This window comes from Cyprinus carpio, chromosome B3 (genome assembly GCF_018340385.1).
Source record: "Cyprinus carpio isolate SPL01 chromosome B3, ASM1834038v1, whole genome shotgun sequence".
NCBI classification, from domain to species: domain Eukaryota; kingdom Metazoa; phylum Chordata; class Actinopteri; order Cypriniformes; family Cyprinidae; genus Cyprinus; species Cyprinus carpio.
Genome location: NC_056599.1, coordinates 23,162,054 through 23,185,334, shown reverse-complemented (window position 1 = coordinate 23,185,334; position 23,281 = coordinate 23,162,054). Strand labels below are relative to the sequence as shown.

General features: G+C 38.9%; 1 pseudogene; it reads right to left on the bottom strand.

The window, feature by feature from the left end:
* The window catches only part of LOC122136801, a 105,128-nt pseudogene that overhangs the window by 38,808 nt on the left and 43,039 nt on the right, over positions 1-23,281 (bottom strand).

Genomic DNA, 23,281 nt, shown 5'->3' with positions numbered 1-23,281 from the left:
CAGTGGATCCAGCTTACACTTCCAATATTTAGCGTGTTTTTACTGTCTATGTTACACACTGTTCTTCCTTAGCACTTTTGCGTACGGCTGGTGGGTTTCGTCCCAGCCATTCGCATCACACGGAGACCCCGACTTGGCCGTTTGTGATAGAGAGGGTCTCCACAGCAGGAGGTGTCACCCCTGTCAGCACAGTGTGGTAAAGTGGGTGTCAGCACCACGCGCGGTCCTGTAATCAGAAAGATTGCCCCCAAAGACAACAGCGTCTAAAACCCCCAGAGGCAAACAACACATTAGAATTTAAATATGAGTTTCTTATTACAAGCATAAAAGTCATCCTAAATAGGGGTTCTGAGGTGCTATGTGTTCACCGGAGGGTAGGGCAGTGTGCGGCATGCGCTTGACAGCCTTGTGGAGAGTGGGTCAAGCCATCCTTTGCCCTGAAGTCAATGTGAGCTCCCCCCATCAACAGCACCCTGATGATCTCCCCTCCGCCCGGCTCCGTCTGTACGGCCAGAGTGAGTGGGGTCTCTGTCACACGCACAATCGGTCAGTTACAACAGCCAAATGGATAATTACAATCAGTGTGGTAGGATATGTGAGTATATGTGTGTGTGTGTGTGTGTGTGTGGTGTGTGGTGTGTGTGTTGTGTGTGTGTGTAGGCTGTGTGGTGTGTGTGTGTGATTTAATATAAAATTATGAATCATTTATAGGTCCAAAACACATTTTTGTTCATGGACCCACAACTGTCACCATGTTGAGATACGTAAAAATAAGCTAATTGAATTACAATTTGACATTATTTCAAATGGAATTGTTAATATACATATTAATTTACATAGCATCTTAAAAATCTTATAATTTGTTTTTTTTTGCATTATTTACTGATAATTTTTATGAGTTTTTTTTCAACCTAAATGTGCCGCGCACCACCACTTTTTGAGTCCTTACACCCGCAACAATGAAAAAAAGGCTTTTATTACTACATTTTATCAAATACATAAACAAGTCTAGTTTCTTATGGAAACAGAAATTAGTATGGTGAGCACACAATGCTGACGATTGGTTGGTCCGCTTCACTATCCCCACTCACAAGATCCAAAAAATATAAGGGTAAAATATCATCTTTTCTGTGTCAGTTTATTATGTGTGTCCCTTACCATACAGCTTAGTGGAATTCTGTACTTTGAACTACATGTAAAAAATATATATATATGTATCGATTACCTGTTTAATTCATGTATATTTAAGAGCTGAGTCAAAACTAATGTTGTAGGACCCTTGCTAGCTGCCAGTTAGCTGCAATATTAGCATCTTAGCATCTTAATATTTTCAGCAACATGTCTACACCCCTTACGCAGTAAAATTTAGGTGTTGGCGGTAAAGACCTTGTGTTGCGGTAGAGACAAGTTCAAGGTTTACATGTATATTAAATTACCAATATTCAGGTCTATGGGTTTTTCTGTTTATTTTATAATGGTTTGTTCTCTACCCCCCAGTAGCCTGTTTTTTTGATTTCATGGCACGTTAACACTAGTCCTCACCGACGCCAAGATGTCATAACTGCAGCTCTGCTTTTTTATTTTTCATTTTATTTTGTTTTGTTTTTTATTAGCAAAAACATATTTTAACACTTAAGTTGAGATGATTTACATATGGAAAATTACAAAATCTGTCATAAAAAGCTAAATATGTGATCTTTAGTTTGTCAGTATGGAAACAATTGACATCTAAGGTTACCGTCTAAATTTTACATGGGTATAGAGACAAAATCCATGCAATCAGCCCCTATTTTGTCCTATTTTTTTTTATCATTAGTAGTTTACAAAACGCACAAAATTTTGAAACAGCTAGTGACATATAAAATTGTCATAGAAACTTAAAAAGAACAAATGTTTAACACTACCACAATTATTGTAACGGTTGCGGGTAAGGACATTATGTAAGAAGCCGAAAGAGTTGAAAAACATTAATGACAATAAACGTGTTTTATCTATATATATATAACATTAAAATTCTGTGGAAAATATAAAACCCGGATACAGTATTATCGGCATGCGAATGACGTTTAAACGATTGTCTTAACCAGTTTGTCTAAACAGTATTGGCCTACAACCAGATTCCCTCGATGATCAAAAAAAAGTATTCATACCCATAACTTGTTTCACATTTATTAGTTGTCTGCCTTGCCCCCCCCCACTTCTAAACTTCTTTAACTTTTACATCCTTTTTTCCACATCAATCTCACTCTATACAACCATACTAAACAAAGCAAAAAACAGAAAATGTCACACAACTTCGTAAAATTTATTAAATAAAAAAACTGAAATAAGACCATTCAATAAGTATTTTTATACACTTAACTAAATCTTTAGCTGAAGCACCTTTATACAGTCTCAATATTTTTTTTTGTTTAATGCAACAGCGTCTGCTCTTAAGCATTTGCACCAATTATCTGTCATTCTTCTCCTCATATCTTCACCTCTCAAGAGCTCTGTCGGTTGGATGGGGAACGATGCACATTTTCAGGTTTCTCCAGAAATATTTGATCTGGGTTTAATCACCAGGCTGTGGCTGGGCCACTCAAGGACATTCACAGAGTTGTCTGTAATGGCCACTCTTGCTGCTGTTTAGGGGTCATTGTACTGTTGGAAGGTAAACCTTCTACCGAGTCTGAAGCTCTCTGACATGCTCGGGACTACGGAGCTCATTAAGGCTCTCTCTATATTTTGCTGCACTGAGCTTTTCTTCTACTCTGACGAGTCCCTCAGTCCCTGCCACTGAAAAACAGCTCTTCTACTCTGACGAGTCCCTCAGTCCCTGCCACTTTGGATGATGCTACTCTGCAGGTTTTCGGCGCTGCGCCAGAGCTGGTTACACCTTTTAACATCCCTTGGATGATTAGAACTTGAGGTTCATCACGACCCCAGAGAAATCTTGTTTACTCATAGAACTTTCCATTAAGCGTAACAGAGACTCCTCATTGCTTTTGTGACCCTTCAACGAAAGCAGAATAGAATTTTGCTAGGACTCTTCCCCAGATGTGTCGAGTCAGTCAGTTACTTTTGACTTCGCAGGACTTCGGTTTTTGCTCCTACTATGCATTATCAGCTGTTAGACATTGTGTATTAAGATGTGTGTGCCATCCCAAAAAAAACCCATTCAATTGAATTTGCCACAGAGTAATCCTCACTTGAAATGTTAGTAACATCTACAAGCAAAATGAAGGCGATGAGCTAAATTTCAAACTGGCCTGAGATACAGGGTACGAATACTTTAGGAAGAAATTCAATTTTAGTTTTTTATTTGAAATAAATTGCAAAGATGTTAAAATTTTGCTTTACAGTTATGGTGTATAGTGTAGACTGTTGTGTGGAAAAGAACTAATAATTTTAAAGAGTTTAACATAAGGCCAGCAAACAAAACAAAACATTTAAAAAAATGAAGGGGTATGAATACATTCGCAAAAGCACTGTATATTTTTAATGAATCAACTGATCCAGCTCAAACTAGATTCATTCATAAGATTCATTCAACGTTCAGCCTTCTGATCCAGATCCCTAGTTCAACCCAGTGATTCGGCTGCAATGGTTAACAGCTTATAATACACATACAGTACCTATTTTTTCAGTAAATTATTTAAAAGGCAAGACATTGTTTTACCGTGCAATGGTCAAGTTCAAGAGATTTGGGCTATTCAGCTTTTAATAAACATATTGTTGTTAGACTAGTGGAAACGAAATCATCCAAAAATACACTTTAAAGTGTTTATTTCATGTGTAACTTTATCTATATTCGTCTGTAGAGTTCAGTTACTATACATAGATTGTAAAGGTAGTTTTCCTCAAGAGGTTTTTCGTACAGGCAGAGTGAGCCATAATCTCTCCACCCTCAGTACCATTTACATAAACAAAACTTCACAGTTTTTATTCCTTTCTATTTTCAGAAGAATTTTACAGAGGACTTTTTATTTCCGTATGATTTACTCAATTTTATACAGTATATTTAATAACCTATACACTTAACATTTTTAGTCTCCTAAAAGTGTTGATTTTGTTTTTCTGGCTGGGACATTATTTTCTGATTTATGGATTAATATAAAGATATCAAAAACAATAATTTTTAACCTGGCTTAATCCAAAATGTATGCAAATTAGTCTATATTTAATTAGATAATGCAAGATTTGCTATATTTAAAAACATGTAAAACTATTTTTTTTTTTTCCAATCAATTGGAGAAGTATGGTGATATCTATTAGTTAAATGTATTTATTTATGTTTGGTAATGACATGGTGAGTATACAAAAAAATTTAAATTATAGCCTAAAACAGGGGTTGCCCAACCCTTGCTCCTGGCGATCGGAAATGTCCTTGCATGTGTTTAGCTTCAGCCTAATCAAACCCAACTGCCTTTAATAAAGTGAGCCTGAAGACCTTAATGTTGCTGGATTCAGGTGTGTTTGATTAGGGTTGGGAGCTTGAACTTCGCAGGATCAGTCGATCGCCGGAGCAGGGGGGTTGGGCACCCATGGCTCTAAACTAATCCCTTTAATGCAAACAGAAATTTTCTCTAGGATCAGCCTCATAGTGGTTGCAAATGGTGCAGCAGCTCATCACTCCTTGTTAGCAAGGTCTCGCTTCGAGAAGTGACTGTCAGCTGGCAAGCACAACATCAACTCTGTGACAACGCAGATGACACCAAACTGTGAACGAACATCAAGGGGTTAGCCGTCTTGCAAGTCAAAAAACTCCTGCTGCAAACGGGGCTAATATTAACTCTGCATTGTCATCTGGGCCATAAAACGGCTTTCACAACATGTCTGGCCATGTCTCCGCCTCACCAAATGCTCGCCAAAGCGCTTAAAAACTGAATTAATATGCATGATAAAAGATGCCCTGCTTACAAATACTTTCAAATTAATTCAGTGGTTTTTACTCTGTTGACACGCATTGAACTGAACCGCTGAGCTACAGTAATAATTGTTTCATCTCATTAAACAGCCCAAGTGTGGTAATTGGGTTTTGTTGTTCATTAGGAGGCAGCGGGCACTGAGCCAACGGTTAACTTTACGCAGTTTTGTTGCATAATTTAAACTCCAGATGACTTTTGTTGGCAACTGCATGGATTGTCTGGAGAAGATGCCAAATGTCTTGTAAACGCTCATTGAAATATTCATTCAGCCCTATTTCCATATGCATATAGCATGTGGTGTGGACCCAGTTTATGCTCCGCTGGCAGTAATCATTTTCCAGCTCACTAATGGAAAGTTCATTAAGTCTCACAGGAAGAGAGAACAGTGCAGTGCCTGACACCTCACCTCCTGTATCAGGGTCCATGGTAGTTGGGGTCAAGGCCTTTGTCTACAAGTTGGCTACCTTTTCCCACAGCCCCGGTCTGGATGTAGTCCATGAAACTTCTTCAGGACTGGCCTGTAGGGGAGGACACATACAAGGCTATGCTAGGCAGTGACCCTGAGGTTAAGCTACTTGTTGCATTTAAAGGGTCATGAAACACCAGACTACTTTTTCAGAGAATTTAGCAGAGGTGTTTGTGTGTTGCACATCATAGGAAGACCATGTTAGCATCTGTTAATTTTAATTGAAGAAAAAGGAAAACTGGTTCATTTTAAGCTTTTTTGTGCCTATTTTCATCTCCCAGGTTTTTTAAAATCTGCATCGTGTTTACATCACAATTTGTGACATGGTAAAGGACAATAGGCTTGTTCTGAGATGTGTCTGGGCTTGTGTCGGAATGTTGCGCAGTACTGTCAATGCGCGTCTTTGACAGTTTTGCTCTCCACCGACTGCGCTGATCAAAAGCATGATGGGAAACGAAACACTGACTAATGACAGCTTAATGCTCATTGGTATCAGACAACTGTGATGCTGCGTTCTCTTCTAAAATTTTTATTTTTATCTGATTTCATGTGATTATGTAAAGTTATTTAAATTATGCATGAATATTCCTTAATCACTAACACATTGACAGTGCGATCTATGTGTGGAAGTGACGTTGTTGTCATAAAGATTTCTGTGGAAAAAAATCATAAAATCAGTTGGTATCGAGAATAAAGTAAAAATGGATGATAAATAAGACCAATATTCGAATTATGGGATTAAATAGCAAGCACTTTGAGTAGTCTGTGTCTCATCAGCTAGTATTTATTATATCATGTTTATCATAGCACAGCGCATGAGTGGAAATAATGCGATATCCACCTTTGATCTCGGTGGTATCTGTTCCACTTCGAGAGGTCAGAGCTGCACTGTCTGACTGCACTTATTTCACTCTTCCCCTCACTGTAGCCAGCCTACTCTCGCCTACATTTCAGGCGAGGCGAGGTGCATCTCAAACAAGCCTTAAAATTATTGATGAGACTGTGTGTTCTTATCCTATGAGAAGACGCTATTCGCTTAATTATTCATCACAGCATGCATTGATTTGCTTATGACAGATGCTTCAGACAGTGAGATCGCGTACATTAACCGAGAGAACACATTCATGGATCGAAAGGAGGAAGTGTTTGTTTTTGCTTTGTAATAAGAGTTCGGCACAAAGATGATTCATTATGTGGTGAGTGCGACTGTTTTTACAGCTCTGTGAACCCGTAAAGGCTTATATAAACGGCGCGGAATAAGCCTGAAAGTTATCAGAGGTGCAATTTCGTCAATGCGTTCCATATTTATGTTTTTCGATGCAGAGTGCAAATGGCTGTGCAATTATTTGTGTATAACTTGAAGGGAGCGTGAAATGAAAAACTGTCTGAAACCAGTTTGTGGTTGTCTGTCTCCCCTCCTTCCTTCCTCCGCTCCACAGCGCACCACACCCACTTTTTTGTTTCCCTCCTTCCCCTCTGCTCCAGAGCGCACCCGGCCTACTTTGTTTTTATCGTGACCCTTTAACACACAGACCAAGATGCAAGTAACACACCTTAAATGTTTGTTTTATTTTTTTTATATTTTATACTTCTATTTTTAGAAAATAAAGATGATTTGTGTGGCGACACATACCTTTGTGTGTAGTTTGGCCAGCCTGTTTTCATCTAGATCTTTGTCTGTTTAGTACACCCTGGTTTTTGTAGCGGAACTGTGTGTGAAAGAAAAAAGAGTCAAACATCCAAAATCAGTGGAAGACAGTTATCTGGTAGCTGTCAAAGACATTTTTATCAGTTTGTGGAGGAAAAACTTTGATTTATAGTGATGATTAAGGACAAGTAGATGAGATAAGAGAGTTAAAAAGCACAAATGTTTGGTCCTGTTCTTAAAACCCTTACAGGATGTTTTTCATAATATGTCGTTTTTGTGATTAGTAAAAGTTCTCTGAGGCAGGACTACTTTTCTAGGTGAACTCACTCCTGTTTATGGCACAAGTCATAGTATTGTTGTGTTGATCAGTGTGTTCACTAAAACAAAAAACTATTTAAATAGTTTCATTTGTTTTATTATTTATTTTATATAACCCTAACAAAATGTAACTATTAAAATATAGTAACAAGTAATTAAAAAAAAATTAAGTCAAAATAAAATAAATTATTAATATTAGATGAAAGTAGTTTAATTTGTTTTAGAAAATGTTGACATGGCAACTAACTGAAACATATATATTAATATATAATATATATATAATAATATAAATATTAATTTATTAAATAGAAGATAAAATAATAATAAATACTAAAAGTAACGTAAAATAATATGAAATAAGTGAATTCGCCAACCCCTATTATCAACTTCAGATATAAAGGGTATTTTTTGTGAATTAATTAGACTTTGAGTTGACTATTGTGTGTATAATAATTAATTGCCTTGTGCGCTACAAATAATAATAAAAATTTTTTGTTTTAATTTTTACATTGTAAAGACAAAAAATCTCCAATGAACCATATCAGGGTTATTAGGATTGTATAGTTAACAGAGAAGCCGTTTAAGAGAATTATTACTAGGCATGCACCTAGGACCGCAGCAGTTTCTAGCAACAAACAAAGTTTGAAAAAAAAAAAACACAAGCAGTTTCCTAGCACACAAACATTCACATTCAAGGGGGGGGGTTATAGAACAAGACTAAAAAAGAAAGAAAGAAAAAAAAGAAAGAAAGAAGAAACAGACAGTAAACAAAAAAGCCTAAAATGAAGAGGAGAATAAAAGGAAGGGTACCTCCAGGTAGGGTACTCCTTTCTCAAAGGATTGTGGGTATTCGCGGAGCGGCCTCTCTTCCTCCAGGAACTTGGCATCGTGCCCTTCGGTAGCAGGTTGGAAAAGGCCGTAGTTTAATACATCCCTTAGAGATTCAGTTAGACTACACAGCACCTGCTGCTTTGCCTTCCATACGGTTGCATCAGGGTTGAACCTCAGACACTTCTACAAAACAGAGAGAGAGAGGAAATGACTGTTAGATAAACAAAACCATTATGTTATATTATATTACATTACATTATATTAAGTAACTCTTTAGTATAGGGAACAATTTTCACTATTAACTAGTTGCTTATTAGCAAGCCTTTTATTAAACATATTGGCTGTTTATTGTACTAATAAGCACATATTCTGCATGACCATATTCTACATCCCTAATCCTTCCCAATAATACACAGACTTACCAACTAATAAGCAGCAAAATTGTGAGTTTATTGAGACAAAAGTCAGTTTAATGGTTTGTTAATAGTGTGAATTGGACCATAAATGAATGTGTGACCAAATATTATACTGTAATATTACACTTCAGATATTTATATTTATAATATTTAGGTGTTTTTTGTGTGTGTTTTTTATTTATATATTATTTGTATTATTTACACTTTTATTTTTTATTTAGACTAACATTCAAAGCTTTGGGGTTGGGTAAGATTTTTTTTTTTAATGTTCTTGAAAAAAAGTTTGAAAGAAGTGTTTCTCTGCTAACCAAGGCTGCATTTATTTAATCATAAATACAGTAAAACTACCAATATTGTGAAATATTATTACAAGTTAATATAACGGTTTTCTGTTTTTCTCTATTATAAAATATAGTTCATTCCTGTGATGGCAAGGCTAAAGATTTCAGCATGATCACTCCAGTCTTCAGTGTCAATTGATCCTTCAGAAATCAATATAATATGATGATCTGCGCTCAAGAAACATTTTTATATTATTTTCAAACATATTATAACAGTTTCTATGCATATAAAAAAAATAATAGTTTCTTTGAATAAAAGGAGCATCAAACATATGGTTTGAACAATAGTGTGTATTATATTTTTGATTATATTTATTAAAATATTTTTTCATATATTTTCATATACATTGCTTAATATAAAAAATTATATGTTAATAAAACTACAAACCAAGTATTATTACTATAAATGTCCTATTTATCGCCTATTGACCCTAAAGAGACAAAAAGACGGAAAAAAAAAAAAAACTGCAGTTCTGACCGATGTGCACTAGAGGGCAGACGTTGTGGATTCACGGAGGTGAAGCATCACCGCTTTTGGAGTAGCAGACCCCTGACCCGGAAACTGGCCATCAGCTTCATTAACATCCAATTTGTAGTCTTTAGTCACCTTGGTAGTGCTAAATGGCAATGCTAATTGATTAATTAGCCTGCAGTGATAGCCACAATCCACAGCCTGCCCAGGTACCGCAATAGATGCTCAGGAATTGAGAGTGATCTTGCTGACACAACCCCACTCGGAAAGGACAGCTCGGGTCCTGCTACAACATCGCCTCAATACCCTTGCAGCCTACAAGCTTGAGCCCAAGACTCCAGGCAAGGGGCATGGTCGCTTCGAAGCTGGATTTTGGCGACCCGTAGTGCTGTTACCAGGAACTGTGAAAATGGGACCGCCCTACAGCGGAGAGCTGGGAAGAAATCCCCATCATCTGACCTTGAGGAGCTGCTGTGATTGGTCCGTGGCTGTGTTGAGGGGTTAAGTCCGAAACGGCCAGTTTCCTGCACTGTCCTCAAGTATGTATGTGTGTGTGTGTGTGTGTGTGTGTGTGCGTACATGCATTGGCACAGAGAAGTGTGAAATTTCTTCCTCCCTCTGTTATTCAGTCTCTCACTTTGTCACACAGCCAATCCCCATCACCATGGCAAACCCGTTCATTAGTGGAGCAAGCTGCAGGTTGCCATAGAAACGCATCTCAGCAGTCCCTCGGTGCTATGGTATGGTGTATGTGTTTCACATGGAAAGCATGTGCAATGGAGGGAGTTCTGCTCTAGAGAGGTCATGGGTGTAAGTGTGGACAACTTCACAGACAATTTTGGAATATCAAGACGTGTGGAGATCACTCACATTTCAGTTCCGTACAAGTCAAACATCTTGCATATGCCAAAGATATGCAGAATAGTGCACCCAAAAATGAAAAATTCATCATCTTTTATACATGCCTCATGCCTTCCTAAACCATGTCTCGTTTTCCTCTGTGGAAGACAAGATGTTTTTAGAGGAGAATATAAGATGCTTTTTTTCCCACATAGTGAAAGTGGATGGTGACCACAGCTGTCATGCAAGACATTTAGTAAATGGCTTAAGAAGACATGGAATTTGTAAGCTAAAAAAAAGTCCTTTAGTTTAGACTATTGTAATGTGTGTTTTTTCATCTGAAATTAGCACAAAACAATAGAAAACAAGCTGCAACACAACGGAAACAAGTCACAACACAACGAAATTAGCACAACACAACGAAAACAAGCTGCAACACAATGAATTTAGCACAACACAATGGAAACAAGTCGCAAAACAGCAAAATTAGCACAACACAATGGAAACGTCGCAACACAACGAAATTAGCACAACACAATGGAAACAAGTCGCCAAAACAGCAAAATTAGCACAACACAATGGAAACGTCGCAACACAACGAAATTAGCACAACACAATGGAAACGTCGCAAACACAACGAAATTAGCACAACACAATGGAAACGTCGCAACACAACGAAATTAGCACCAACACTAATGGAAACGTCGCAAACACAACGAAATTAGCACAACACAATGGAAACCAAGTCGTAAAACAGCAAAATTAGCACACACAATGGAAACGTCGCAACACAACGAAATTAGCACAACACAATGGAAAACGTCGCAAAACAACGAAATTAGCACAACACAATGGAAACGTCGCAACACAACGGAAATTAGCACAACACAATGGAAACGTCGCAACACAACGAAATTAGCACAACACAATGGAAAACGTCGCAACACAACGAAATTAGCACAACACAATGGTGAACGTCGCAACACAACGAAATTAGCACAACACAATGGAAAACAAGTCGTAAAAACAGCAAAATTAGCACAACACAATGGAAAACAAGTCACAACACAACAAAAACACCGCCACAACAAGAAGAAAATTAGCACAAAACAACAGAAACAAGCCACAGCGATATTACCCCAACACATCGAAATTAGTCCTATACGTTGTGTTGTGCACTACTGGGCCACCATACTGGACAGCCTCTTGTTCACATCTACTTTCACTGTCTGGAAATGAACCGTATGAACATTCATCCAAACACCTTCCTTGTTTGTTCCCACTGAAGAATAAAACTCATACAAGACTGAAATGACTTAGGTTAGTAAAAAATGACATAATTGTCATTTTTGAGTGAACTATCCTTTCACACTACATGTACAATGCAAATGATTAAAAAAGGTTGCACAACACAGATGTAGACGTGAGTTCATTTGCACCTATGTGATTACAATAATTTTGTTGGAATGATAATCAACCTGGAAAATGATTTATTATAATGATATCTAATTATAGTAATTTGGCAGTTAATCTAAGAGCTATTATTTTTCAGGTCCAAACCACAGACGACTTCACAATGCCATCCTCTCTTATTTTCCTCTGACAATAAGCGTGACATCATGTGGTGTTTTCAAAGCGTTGAGGAACAATTTACAGATAAAAGTTCTAAACAGATTAGCTAATTAAACAAATGTACTAAATGTCTTTGCTTGTATCTCCTGGTCTAATTGCTTTATTGATAAAGATTCTGTTTTAAGAGCTACATCTCACTCTTGACATTTTCATACTTGTTTTTCTCTGTTCTTTAGCTAATATTCTGTTTTGAGCCCATTACTATTATTCTTTCTCTCTGTACTCTCTCATTAAGCTCGGTGCCAAGAGGTACAACATTCAGTTAAAGTTAAAATATCTTTGATTTAATAGTTTGGTTTAACTTCTGCTCCGGTGACTATTTTTGTGAGACTATCCCTCGTATCCATTTAATGTACATGTAATGTAAATAAGTGGACACCCATGTTTTTCAGATTTCATGGACAAGCATGTTAACAATCATTTAACATTGCTGTAACACGCATTAGCATCTGTTTTACTGTATGTTGGAAAACACTCAAGGTGGAAAAAAATTGTTCATATAGGCCTACATATGTGAATACATTTTTTTTTTTTTTTTTTTTTTTTTGTGCTTTTGACTATCAGGACCAACACATCTTAATCAAATAAAATTCCAATCCTGAATAGGGTCATGTTTAAAGGGTTAGTTCACCCAAAAATACAAAAAATTTGTTCATGTTTGTACTCACCCTCGAAGCATGCTAGGTGTATGTGACTTTCTTTCAGACGAATCCCCAATCAGAGTTATATTAAAAATATAGTTTGTGATAGTAGCGCGGACGCGAGAACAGAGAACAAAAAATGCTGGGTCACGAATTAGAAGCACAAAATGAGGATTTGTAAAGAAAAACTTAGGATTTTGATATAAGCCAAGAGGAGACTGGTTTTCCTTTGTTAAAGTAAGGAAACTTTGTTTCCTTTGCTCCTACATTTCCCAGAGGCACACGCAACGCATGTCTTCCGCATCCCACAGTCAGCAGATGTAAGAAAAAAAAGTTTGTTTGAAATCTTGATATTACAAAAATGCATGGATGTCACTACAGGAGACCTTTATTCACCCCCCAGTAGCCATTGTGAGGGATGTTTTATTACAGATGCACACTATATTTCAAATCTTCTGAGCTGTTGACAACAAAAACCTGCTTACCCCATTGAAAGGTTTGGAAGAGCAGGACGATTTTAATATAACTCCAAATGGATTCAATCTAAAAAGAATAAAGTCATACACCTAGGATGGGTCGAGGGTGGGTGTAAAACATGGACAAATTTTTTCATTTTTGGGTGAAACTAACCCTTTTTAACCGATGTGCTTACGTGGCCATTACAAAAATTCAAATTGAGTTTAGTTGTCTCTCACATTACCAACTGTCTTACATTAGCCTGATTCAAACTACATTGATTCAGAGGGCTGGGATCCCTGCAGATTGCGTATAATATACAGAACAGAAAAATGCCACATTTTGCTGATATAATACTTAAGGTGTCACAGAACAGAAGGAGACCACAAGGTGGGTAAATGAGGTATTTATTGAAAAACTGAAGGAAGCAGAGGAACAGAGAATCAGCAGGTGAGTATCACATTAGCTGGTGAGACAAGTCAACTTAGCTTGATCCTAATAGTTCATTGTCCCTTTTCCTTGCAGGAATATTGAAGATGAAACCCAAAGACAGATGACTGTGGAAATGCAGGTAATTGAGGCAGGTAAGTTGCCTGTAGTAACAGTGACACGTAGGGGTTACCAATGACAAGACCATACAATAAGGGAGTGAAGGGCTACTGCTTTTATACCCATGGATGTTGAGGTAAATGGTGGCAGGTGTGCTGATTGGGGATCAGGTGCAGGTGAAGCAGGTGGGATACTGGGAAGTGGAGGTCCATTGTGGTAAGATGACTGGCTAGAGATCTCGGGCTGGTGAACTTGACAGTACCTCCTCCCGGATGGCACCTCCCTGCGCTAAAAGGAGTCCAACAGGGGAGGGAGGGTGGGTGTCCTGAAGCAGTGGCAGGAAACCGAGGTAAATAGGGTGGTGCTTGCAGGTTAGGACACCTCCAGGGCAGCGTCAGCAACTCAAGGAAACAGGGAAGCAAAGGCCATTCAGGAAGCCTATGGTGGCGCCTACAGTTCGGGAGGGCCATGGAGGCGCTGGCCATGTGAGAGGCTCTGGGGCGAGCTTTGGAGGGCACTTTAGAGGAGCAGACACTGGAGGGTGCTCTGGAGCAGGTGACCAGGGGAGCGGCACTCCTGACCATGATGACAGACTTGGATTTCTTAAGAGAGGGGAACCAAAGTTAGTCCTTCACCCTGACTAGTCACCGGTGTGTGAATAGGACTCAGATCATAGGTAGGAGCCTTTACTGGACTCTGGTCTGGGGCTGAAGCCAGCTTCGGACTTTATTAAGAGCTGAAATTTGCTCTGGTCTGTGGTCAGGGACTTGTACCTGAACCAGGCCTTGGTCAGGGCCTTGAGCTTGCACCGGACTCTGGTCTAAGGCTGGGGCCTGTACTGGATACTTAAGGTTGGAGCCTGCTTTGGACCCTTGTCGAGGGCTGAAGCTGGCACTTGACTCCGGTCAGGGGATGAAGCCGACAGACTTTGCTCTGAGGCTGAAGCCAACAATGAACTCTGGTTGAGGGCCGGAGAACGTGCTGTACTCCGGTTTGGGGCTTGAATCTTTACTGGGAACTGGTTGGGGCCAGGAGCTCACACTGGACTCTGGTCAGAGGCTGGAGCCTGCACTGGACTCTGGTCTGGCACCTATACCCTTTCTGGGACAAAACTTGGGAACAGGAGCCCTTTGGGCTAGACTCCAGAATGCAAGCCTTCTCGACTCTGGTCAAGGACAAGAGCCATCCCTCGACTCGGTTCAGGGGCTATCTGTGCACTGTGCAGAGATGGTTGCATGTCTGGATGGGATTCTCATCTAAACTTGTGGACAACTCTGGCCGGTCAGGGGTCTGCTAATCCAAAACTCTGGAAAGCAAGCCTTCTTTCGAGTCTGGTAGGGGGCTAGAGATGATCTGAATCCTGGGGTCGGAGCACACTCATAACTGAACTCTGGATTTGGAACAGACTCTGAATTAGATTGGACTGTAGTGGATCCAGGACTGAACTTGCTGAAATGAGTAGACTTATTACTGGACTCTAGGACTAGAGCGAATTCACGGGCTGGAGCCAATACTGGAGCAAACTCCGGGGTTGATTCCAGGGTCAGAAGAGACACTGGTGGTAATTAGGAGCTGGACTTGCAGAGCCACATTTCTTCCTCTGGTGCCTCCTCCTTTGGGCAGACTCCTAGACTGGAGTGGATTTAGAATCAGTGGCCATGATAGGTGATGACTTTGACAAAGGAACGGATATCAGGACAGAAGTACTCTGTAGAGGGTAGACCAAGAATGTGGAGAATTCAGGTGGGGGCTTGGGGTGAACTGGAGCGATCCTCATGTCACAGGATGGAACTGGAGAGACATCACATCAATTGTTGTCTGCTTCAACAAATAAACTGGGACCCATTACTTCAAGGACCCGATTAATAAAGTCCAGAGATAATCCATAAACATCCAGAAGCATAAGGATGATTAGCAGGTCATCATCCAGCCCATTCAACAAATGATTCAGAACAGAATCACTCCATCTCACCCAATGGACATGTTCCCCAAACTCATCCACATAACACTCCAGAGATGCAGACATCTTGGCAGAGAGAGTCATTATTATAATCCATATTGTGGGTCTAGTCTTCTGTCACAGAAGACAAGACCACAAGGTGAGTAAATGGTGATTTAAAGGTGAGGTATTTTATTGAAATAAACTGAAGGAAGCAGAGGAACAGAGAATCAGCAGGTGAGAATCACATTAGCTGGTGAGATAAGTCAACTTAGCTTGATCCTAATAGTACCTTATCCCTTTTCCTTGCAGGAAAAACTGATGAAGATGACCAAAGACAGATGAAGAATGGGGAAATGCAGGTAATTGAGCCAGCTAAGCAGCTTGTAGCAACAATGACATGTAAGGTTTACCAACAAGAAGACTAAACAATAAGGGTATGAATGGCGACTGCTTTTATACCATAGGTGATGAGATGAATGGTGGCAGGTGTGCTGATTGGGCATCAATGGCAGGTGTGAAGCAGACAGGATGCTGAGAAATGGGGTAATTTATGTGGTAAGATGACTGAGCTGGTGACTGGCTGACAATTGGGATGGTGACTGGGCTGGTGACTAGGCTGGTGAACTTGTGACATACTGTAAGGACTGCTGTGCATGGCGATGCAAAAAACCAATATTTTTACTAACCAATATGTTTCCCAGACATTCAATGTCAGTTTTTAGGAAAAAGTATGCGAATGTAGATACCATGAGTTAAATGGCTTATACAATTTGATCTCATCAACAATGGACATAGCTTGCGTAAAAAATAACACACAAAAATGTATGTGTTTTCATGTCTTTCTGCAACATATTATGTAAAGATTCACAGTGCAGGGTGGAAAAAGAATTGGAATATTTGGATTTAATAACACTTTTGTCAGTAATAACCTCCATGAAATGTTTCCTGTAATTGCGAATCAGACCGCAGGAGATCAGGAGGAACTCTGCACTATTATTCTGCTTGGGATGTCTGGAGTGAATCACACTCCTAAGGTCATGTCAAAGCATCTCAGTTGGGTTGAGGTCAGGACTGGGCCTCTCCAGAAGGCATGTATTCTTCTGTCGAAATCATTCTGTTGCTAATATACTCCTATGTTTTGGTTTATTGCCTTGTTGCATCACCCAGCCTCTGTAAACTTTTTATATTGTTTTTAAAGGCTGGGCAGCTCTGAGCGACAACTCATCTTAAAATCAGTGAATGTTTACATGGTGTGTTCAATAAGGACATAGAAACGTATAATTGTGACTTTAATTTTTGTGACTTTATTCTATATTTTTAAGTAACAATGATAAAAAAGTAAATAATTGCTGTAATAATTTTAAACTGTCTTGTATGCAAGCATTATGTGGTGTTGTAGTCTTACTAAAGTGTTTACTCGTGTTTGACCGGTACAATGTTTCATGTAACCCTCCATGTGTCTCTCTCTCATTCTAGTAGCTCCCTCAAGCCTGTTTCTGCAGGGCAAGAGCAAGGGGGATTAGTAGACTTTAATGAGATCTATAGGGAAATAACCTTCACTGCCTCCTCCTACTCTTCTATCTCTCTCTCTTTATATCACTGCCATCTTCATGACCACTCGCGTCCCGTCTAGTCTTCACAATTACACATACTTAGCATTTTCAACCATCTTCCTCTTCCTCTTCAAGAGTCATGTGACACCGAAGACTGGAGTAATGATGCTGAAAATTCAGCTATGTAATCACATGAATAAATTACATGTTAAAATGTATAAAAATAAAATTAATTTTATTTACTATTTCTGTTTTTTACTGTATTTTTGATTAAATAAATGCAGCCTTGGTGAGCAGAAGATAAAAACATTAAAGGGGTCATGAACTGCCCTTTTTTCATTATTTTGTACTGTTCTCTTATACTATCAAGATTTTTACAAAAAACTTTGTAATTTATAAGTAATAGACTATTTTCTGTCCTGTTTTGAGCCCCTCATCAGAACGCTCTGTTTGACTAGGCGTGGCAGATTGTAGACTCGGAAGTAAATGCCCACTGCTGTGATAGGCTAGTTTTGTATGTTTGAGAGCATGCTTTCCTCATAGATGGCCGCTGCTGTGAATTAGGTAAAAACATTTTTATAGTACAGTGACCTCTTATATATACACATTTCAAAAGATCAAGGGAATTTTGATTTCTCAGTTAATGACCCCTTTAAGATAAAGAGGCACAATACTGTTACAGAGAATACTTTACACCAATACTTTCCCTCCCTGACTTGTCATATCCTCTTTCCATGCCTCTCACTCTCTTTCTCCCTCCATCTTTACTTCTTCACTATTGCCCTCAGCTCTCTTAGTGATCGCTGGTTCATAGAGCTGCAGGCAGACTTTGTGGTTAATGAGTGTGAGATGTGGGGTCACTCTGATAATGCCCTGATGTCCCTCGGAGTTCAGCACCCAACACTGCAAACACATCTGTTTCACTATTTCTATCACTGAATACAGTTCCTATGCAGTTTGTGATAATACTAATACATTTCAATGTTTCAACTTCAAGTACATTTTGTACGATAAACAATTCTAGTTCTGTTTTGGGTCGCTGATTGATGTCTGATGGCAAATCTGTGTCCAAAAGCATTTAGTGCATTAAGGGGTGAGTGGGCATTCCCGCGGCCCTACATTTGCTCGGTTGTGTCTGTGCACCTCCTGTCTCTCCCCGAACTCATTAAACCACAATTAACGAGCAATTGCAGTTTATTGAGGGTGAATTAGCTGATATGTAGAGCAGGCCTAATGTACTGGGATTATGCGGAAGCATCACTCCACACAGAAAAAAACAGTGAGAGACTCATAAAAGAACATGGTTTGAGGCAAATGAGAAATCATGAAGACATAGGAGAGAAAGACATGAAAGGGAATCTCAAAGTCAGACGAACCTTATTATGGGTATTTTTAATAAAATAACATTGACAGCTTTCCACACCTGACTGCCTTCTTTAATGTATTAATGACTAATTAGTCACAATGTAACGGAAGTAACAACAGATCTTTTATTCCATATTCTAAGTGAAACGAATTATTGAAAAAGAAAAAAGTTGGGAAAGGACTTTGTTCCATCCATTGGTTTCTTGATTGGATGGAGGGTGATCTGAATGTGAGGTCAACTGTAGGAAATGGATGAGATTTTAGCAGACTAAATGTTTGGAGAAGACTGGCATACATCATCAGAGAGAAGACTGACATTTTATTGGAAAACTGGGTTATGACATTTTGATGAAGAATTACAAGTTCAAAACAAATACAAAAAATTAAACATGTATGGATTAAACATTCATAATAACATCAATAACAGAAAATAGATAAGTGCATTTTTATTTTCTTTTAATACGATCTAAATTGTGTTAATCAAAATGACTGTTAAAAGTTGGTTCTAATTTTATAACCCAATACATCATGAATTCATCACTGTTTTGCAGCATTTGACTCATATATCATTTTTGCACAGGCAGGTCTTGCAGATGGGCTAAAATCACAAGAAAAATGTTTGGCAGAGTGTTTTGATGCAGCTCAGATCACCTCCAGGTGTTTCACTGCCATCCTGTTTCATCTATCAACCAATCTTACACTAATTACAATTTGCAAGTGGCTTGTTGGACTAAATAGGCAGCTTCGAATAACTGGAATAAAGAAAATACCACTCATTGTCTCTCCCTTCTACTTGCACACAAACATACACAAACATCCCCCTCACAAACACATGCACTCTAATGCACATATGTACACCTACATTAATTATGCAATCCCAGATTGCAAGAGTAAAAAAGCAAGAGCATATACAGTTTAGTTTTTATTAACACAGAGAATAAAAAGAGAAAAATAACAAACAAATTGCCAAAACCTCGAATATGCTCCATCGTCGGGCATGTCCAAATTCATTGTTTGAGTATCATCCATTCTAACAAAATGCCTCCATCTGGTCAATATTTGAATGCAGATATCCCAGAATCCTGTGCGTGTGGTTTGCCAGTTGGTTGCAGGAATAAAAATGCTTTCAGACTGAGTGATTGAAACAAATAAATTCGTAGATGACAAGAGTGTTTTTCCCCCCTAGAAAAATCATTACTTAAATTATAAATTACATAGAAAGTGTCAGGATTGGACTGTCTTAGTAGTGTTTTGTTCCCCATGTGCTCCCCGTGACCGACCCTGCGTCTCAATGTGCCTACTTATACTACGCTCTTAAAGTATGTACTCTTTTGGTGAAGAAAAAGTACACACTTTTGAGTGTGTAGTAGAAGAGTAGGCAAGCTTTGGGACATACTATAACATCATACAATTGCGTCTGTCACACCTGTTACATGCACCCTGTCACTGTAAACTTGCCTGTCAATCATCTCGTCTCAGTTAACATCCTCCACATTTCATTTAATTTAACTTTCTACTGTACTGGAGAGAAAAGAAGTAGCTCGTTGATCTGCCAGTCGCGGGTCTTTCATGTGGAGAACTCTGCTAATATTTTCTGCATAATGATGCATTTAAAAGTTAACGACCAAATGGATGTTTATAAAAGTTCACATTGCTGTTGCAGATGAAATATAACACATATAACAATAAATAAATATTTTTACCAGGTTAAATGTTGTTTATTAGTAACTCAAACCCCTTTTTGTAAACCTCTACCTTACCATTGATCGCGGGCATCCACCACATTTGTTGTTTTTCTAATGCGTTTTATTCGTGTTTGTAGTTCTGGACCGAATCCTTCACCAAAGCGCAATGGATTGTGGGCAATTTTAGCCATTAGAGTGTGCACAGATCCGCACTTCAAAAATCGACCTGAAATAGTAGTCTATCCGACTTTTGGCATACTCTTTTCAACATACTATGCTTTGGGACATACTTATTCTAATCTCACATACTATTTAGGATGGATAGTATGAACATTGAGAAGCAGGGCCAGTTTCTCCCTCATGTGCCCTTATTTGGCTGTTCCTGTTCTCCTTGTCTCTTAATCATTCTGTTCAATTGTGTTTCTCCCAATTGACTTGTTAAGTCATGTATTTAGTTCCAGTCTGTGCATTCCTCCTTTGTCGGGTCTACCAGTTGTGTACGTGTGTCTTCCCTTTCAAGTGTGGAGTTACCCTCGTGTGTTGGATTTAATTAAAGGACAGTTTCGTTTATCGTTTTTCGTTTTATTGTGGTTCTTGGAAACAGTTACTTGCTGGACTTCCAGAACAGGCGGAACACACAGCAGATCATCATCACGGACCCCCCTCAGCATACAGCCGGTGAGTAATGTGTCTGGGAAAATCAACGGTTTATACCAAGTGTAGAGGAACAAGACTTATCGATGGCACAAACAGGGAGCGAGACCCACATGCACTCGAGACATCAGATTGTCCCGATTATCTTGTATAGCTGCGGTAGCATCCTCTACCCCAGATACGGCTATGACAAGGCTTGCAAACACTGGTATTCTACCACCCCCTATACATATTGAGAACAGATTTGAATGTGGGTGAAGAAACCCCAAATGTGACTGATCAGTGATCGTATCAGCCAGCAGCTAACATCGCTACTAACAGGCATTACAGACAGCGGCATTCAGTTCAGAGTGCAGCCGAGCCCAGGACCCTGATAGTGGGTGACTCCTTTATCAGAAACATCAGTAGCAGGACTACAACTACATGCTGCCTTCCTCAAGCAACTGTCTCTGATATGAACAAGGAACTTCTGAACATTCTAATGAAGTACAAGACTGCAAATAGGATCATCATCCCTGTGGGGAAGAATGATATTCGGAAAGAGCAGTCAGAACTCCTTAAGAAGGATTTTACTGAACTCCTTGAAAAACTTTGAAGACTTGAAGTTCAGTCGTTCATCAGTGGACCACTCCCAGCAAGGAGAACTAACATGTTTTCATGCAGCTTGGGCTGCAGTCAACTTCATCGACAATTTTGGTTTTTTAGACAACTGTTTAAACTGGATGGCCTCCACCCAAACAAACATGGTGCAAGAGTGCTAAAGGACAATATCTATTTCTCCTTCCATCATCCTTCAGTGTGTACCAAACTACTCAACCTGAATGGCACACATGCACCTGGACAAAGTATGAGTGACCACAGGAGTTCATATAAGCTTCCGAGTCATGATGTGGTTGACACATCCCACAAGGACACTGATAACACCACGCATCCAAAACAACCACTGCTCATGGACAACATGCCGGCTGAGCCCTGTCCACATCTCATCACAGACAGACTGTGATTGTACTACAACAGCTCCAAAACTCAGCACCCAAGGACGACTTTCTGGAAAACAGCCAGGGAAGCCAGGACAACCACTGGAATCACCAAAGCCAGAGCCCTGCTCACCAGACACATTATCTCTCTCTTCAGCATCTACACTTGTATGCTTCTCACAAAAAATTGAGGAACTGGTGTACAGTATGCTGGGACAAAACTCTCCCACTCTATTGCTGCAAGCCCCCAGATGAGCACTGTGCTACGTCTGAACAGATTGCACTGTATTCTATGTATAATAATTTTCTATTCTTAACTGTTTTAATTCATTTTGAACAGAAGTTTAAACTACTGTGAAGTTAAAGAGAGTATGGGCAAAGAAAGACAAGTTTGTTGGTTAATCAGTTGAAAGTAGGACCTCTGAGTTCTATTTGTTTGGTTTATGATGGTCAAAGTAAGTAGGGGGTGAAGTAGTGGAATAGTTAGGGATTTTGGGGGGATTTTCCACTTAGTGGGCTAGAGGTTGAACAAAGCTTGAGAATGATGTTTTTTATGATTATTTTACTTCCTTTTGTGTAAAGCACTTTGAATTCCCATTGTGTATAAAATGTGGCAAAATAAAATGTGACATAAATAAACTTGCCTTGCCTTGATCTTATTAACTTAAACTATTAAAAAGTTTTGGTAATCAAAGTAAAACTGAAATATAAAATGTAAATATTAGACAAAAAATTCTGTTGCCTGAAATAAACTAAAATCACTAACTGAAAACTAAAACTGAAAAAAAAAATAAAAAATGACAAAAGCACATTAAAATTGCAAAACACTAAAAATATAAACATAAAAGGTAATTCAAAATATTAATAAAAACTATAACAGTGTATATACTAAAATAACACTGGTATAAATTATATTACAGTGCCTTAGAAGGCAATCAATATGCTCTGAGTAACTGGTCGACTGGGCAGCGAGGCAGCAAAACTGCCTTCAATTTGACTTCCACTGAAAGAACACTCTGGGCCCAGGTCTACCCATTTTAATTCAATTATCAAGCATAATCATATTATTCATGAATCATTAATCTCCTGCAACTGCCCACAGCTATAGGACAGTGCAGGGAGCATGATGGGAAAGTGAACCTCAGTACTGTCATTCAAAGGAATGGAGCACAACTATAAACATACTGTAGAGTGCTAGATGCTGTCGTGTGTTTCTGGTCTGGGAGGAAGCAGCGCCGTTGTTTGCATCCCTTTAGGCAAACATGTCCACAGTGACTTTAATTAAAAGTGCCCGCTTTAATTTGTGGTGTACAATAAACCGATTACAGCAGTGGTGATTTTATTCCTCAAACCAGTGATCCTCTTAATCTGTCTTGTGAAAAAGAGCTTCACTTGAACACCATCACATGCTTATTACTGGGCTACTTCAAACCCACATCTTTTTATCCCACCTTTTCTCTTCATCTAAAACCGTTGAGGTCACCTTGAGTCTGTTTCTATTTGAAAGTCAAACAGTTGTTTACAGGATTTTGTTTGGGAAGGATTTTTTGCCATTTGGATGTTTAACTAGAGTCCCTGTACTTAC